Here is a 4,175-nt window from a genome sequence, read left to right on the forward strand (position 1 = left end):
TGCAGACAAAAGAGTGACTGCATCTACATCAAACTTCACGATGCTTTAATTGTTGGGTTTACAGAGGAGTAGCCACCACTTCTTTCATTTGCCCATTGATGATGATTTTGTGCTACACTTTCAATGATTTCTTCGGCTTCATCTAAACTTTTATTCATAAGCGCCCCTCCAGCAGCTGAATCAAGGGACACTTTGGTATGATAATTGATACCATTATAAAAAGTGTGCAACACTAACCATCTTTCCAACCCATGATGTGGGCATTGTCTGAGCATACTATTATATCTATCCCATGCTTCAAAAAGAGATTCTGAGTCAGTTTGCTTGAAGCTTGCAATTAAATTCCTCATATGAGCTGTTTTGCTTGGTGGATAGAACTTATCAAGAAACTGTTGCTCACACTGCTCCCAAGTGGTGATGCTATTAGGGGCCAAAGAATTCAGCCATTGCTTTGCCCTATCTCTTAGAGAAAACCCAAATAACAGTAATCTAACTGCATCTGAAGGAACTCCATTCATTTTCATGGTCCCACATATTTCATAAAAGACCTCTAAATGTTGATTGGGGTCTTCATGAGGTCCTCCACCAAATTGGTTCTGCTGCACCATAGATATGATTGCGGGTTTGATCTCAAAGTTATTAGCCTCCACTGAAGGTCTTGAAATACTAGATCGGAAACCTCTTGCATAGGGTGCTGCATAGTCCTTGAGTGGTCTATTTGCCATGTTCAAATGTTCCTGTTCTGCAATTTACCTTTGCAGAATTCTTCTTTTATGGAAAGTTCTATCAATCTCAGGGTCAAAAGGAAAGAATTCCCCTGTAAAGTTAGATCTTCGCATACACAAGAACAAGATAACAATTGACAATTCAACAAAAAAGAAAAATAAAAGAATCAAAAATGCATAATTGAATTTGTACACAAAGAATTAGCAAGAAGTGAAAGTTATACAAGAAAGTAAAAAAAATAGAAATCTAATGATTAGTTACAACTATGCAATATGAAAGGAAAACAAATGTTATGTTTAGTCTAGCTCAATTGATAATTCCTAATGTTATAGCGCAGTCCCCGGCAACGGCGCCAAAAACTTGTTACGCTCCACAAGTGTACGGAAATGTCGCAAGTAATATAAAAGATTATCGTATCCACAGGGACTGGAATAAGCACTAGAAATGTCTCAATGCGAATTAGCTAAACAACTATCCAATCGTTTCAAAAGCAAAGTAAAGGTAAACAAATCTAATATTAGAGATCAACAAACAAGAGTTTAGTGTTTTGGGTTATGATAAAGGGAGATTCTAGGAGTTTCGGTTTCTTTGTAAGATTTCTTGAATGTAAATGGTTCACCAATTCTTATTCCTCAATTACCAAACATGTAGAAAGTTGCCGGTTCCCTCTTGCAATAGACAACCGGCTAAGGACTAAGAAATGTATCTAAATAGGATTAATTAGACATGAACCTACGTTGTCCTTACACAGAAGCGCACCTATTACTATGCCTTCCTCGGATATCAACATAGAAGCCCACACCTTATTAATCTATAAAGATACAAGAAGCTAATCAAAGAATCCATCCTACTCTCTTGAATATTCCTATTTCCTCTTCAAGATTATCTCTCAAACGTCCTTACACGGGCTTGCACCTGTCACGTGGATCCCTCGGATGATCGAGTGAGAGTTTATCCTTACCAAGTCCATAAGAAATCCAAACAATCAATCAAGAATGAGAATTAAGCACAAACCACCATCAATCATTCAAGATCTAATTGATACAAGCAAGATAATGTCATTGAAACAAGAAGATGGCAAATCCATAAGAGATTACATCAATCCATCATACAAATACTCCCTTAATCCTAGAATACAAGATCTACTCCATGAATCGAGGAAGAAAACCCGAAAGAATAGAGATTACAAGCATTCCTTGAATCCCCAATGAAAACAAGAAGAGGGAAAAGAAAACTTATCTACAAAGAAGCTTCGTCTTGGATCCAATCCACGCTCGAGTCGAAATCGAGATCTCCTAAGAATGGAAATCCTCCCAAGAATGGGAGAAACCACCAAATCTTGCTTTCTCCCAAAGGGAGATCCCTTTCAATTCATGAAGAAGGGTTTAAATAGAGGAGAATCGGGCGCCACGGCCCGTGACACCGTGTGAGATTCACAGCCATGTCCATTCCCTCTCGCCTTCTGCAGTAGTGTGACTCCACGGCGAACCCTCGCTCTCTGGAAATGATACAGTGTGGTGCACCACACCGCTTGGTCTCTGGAAATGCTACACGGTCGTGTGGTGCACACGACCACCTAGTCTCTGGAAACCTCACACTGCCGTGTAGATCCACACGGCCAGCTTCTGCTCTGGTTGGCTTCAAATCTTGACACGGTCGTGTGAGGTTCACACGGCCATGTCATCTTCCTCTTCTGCTGGTGCCAAAACCCCACACGGCCCGAGCTCCATACCAGTGCAGGGCCGTGTGAGGTACACGGCCTGGTGCTTTCTCCCTTTGTTTCCTCCAAGGCTTGCCCAAAGATGTAAATTCTTCACCAAATCGACTCCTGCGTACAGTAAATGCACAAAAAGCATATCTCCGAACCAAAAGAGTAAATATGCTAAAAGGAAAGCTGGAAGTATACAAATGCATAGATCAAGCATGCTCAAAGTATGTAAATGTGCGTAAAAACATGCATAAAAGAGTATATAATCTATGCACATCAGGCGTCAGGTGAGGGTTTGAGGGAAAAGAGAGTTGTCGTTTGGAAAAAAATAATAACTCCTCTCTTAATTCCCTATTTATATTAAGTGGTCAATCCTACCCAACTAAACCTTAAATATAATTATTCTCTTCTTCTTTCAGCACACCCCTGCTGGGGCCCCTTGGTTACTAAAGTCATCTATAAGTCGTAGGGTTCAGTAGGTCTCGGGTTCAATTTCCGCTTAGGCTATTTTACGTTTTTATTTAATTTTGCTACTTCTGTTACTCCAAAATTTTCATAAAAATGCTCTAAAATTCCAGAAAAATCATAGAATATTTCTAAAATTACTTTGAGAATTTTCGGGCGTTACAGGTTGCCTCCCATGAGGATGAAAATTTCATTCCTCAAGTTTATAAATGCTTGCGCTGCTACAAGCATTCAAAAGAGAAGAAACATAGTTAGAGACATTAGATAAATCATATTCTAACCGTTCTTTACCAATTACCAAAGAAAGTTTATGATTTTTAACATCTATAATATCTCCCACTCTAGCAAGGAATGGTCTTCCCAATATGATAGGGATTTTTGGATCCTCCTCCATGTCTAGCACAACAAAGTCGGTGGGAATTATACTCCCACCTACTTCTACTGGCACATCTTCTACGATACTCATAGGGTACTTGCAGGAATGATCAGCAAGTTACAGTGCCATAGTAGTAAGTTTAAAGTTTTTGAGACCTAATTTATTACAAATAGAATAAGGAATGAGGCTAACACTTGCCCCCAAATCATAAAGAGCTTTCTCAATAAATTCAGTTCTTATATTGCAAGGAATATAGAAGCTTCCTAGATCCTTCAACTTTGGGGAAGTATTCTTCTCAAAAAGAGCACTACATTCCTCTGTAAGTGTTATGGTCTCTATATCTCCTCTTCTTCTCTTGCATGACATGATGTCCTTCAAGAATTTGGAAAACTTGGGCATTTGTAAGATAGCATCAATAAGAGGCACTTCAACACATATCTCTTTAACTTTCTCCAAGAATTTGCCAAACTCTTCATCCTTCTTGAGCATTACAAGTCTTTGAGGAAAAGGGACTACTCTACTTTGTTGGTTAAGTGGAAGAGTCTCTTCAACCTTAGTGGTACTCTCCTCATTATCTTGAATCTGATTTGGCATTGGAGGAGAGAGCTCTTCTTCAGGTTGCATCCCTTTTGGAGCAGTCACTTGGGGATCTCCCAAGGTCCGCCCGCTCCTAAGTTCAATTCTATTACAATGCTCCATAGGATTAACATCAGGTTTACCAGGTAGTTGTCCTGGTGCTCTAGAAGATGAGGAAGCTAATTGGGCAATCTGGCTATCCTGAATCTTTTGATGTCTTTCAGAATTATCCATTCTCTGAGTAAGCTTCAAAATGTCCTGCTTCATCTCATTCTGATTAGAGATAATTTCTTCAAATATCTTCTCAATTTTAAACATAGGAAA

The 4,175-nt window shown here is 39.2% G+C and overlaps 1 non-coding gene across 1 annotated transcript; it reads left to right on the forward strand.

Annotated features, from left to right (window-relative positions):
• Positions 1-246: 246 nt before the first annotated feature.
• Positions 247-352, forward strand: LOC121988157. Its single transcript, XR_006113901.1, has one exon. It is a non-coding gene; the product is annotated as a small nucleolar RNA R71 (small nucleolar RNA).
• The last annotated feature ends 3,823 nt before the right edge of the window (positions 353-4,175 follow it).

Source organism: Zingiber officinale, chromosome 5B, assembly GCF_018446385.1.
Source record: "Zingiber officinale cultivar Zhangliang chromosome 5B, Zo_v1.1, whole genome shotgun sequence".
Taxonomy (NCBI): Eukaryota; Viridiplantae; Streptophyta; class Magnoliopsida; order Zingiberales; family Zingiberaceae; genus Zingiber; species Zingiber officinale.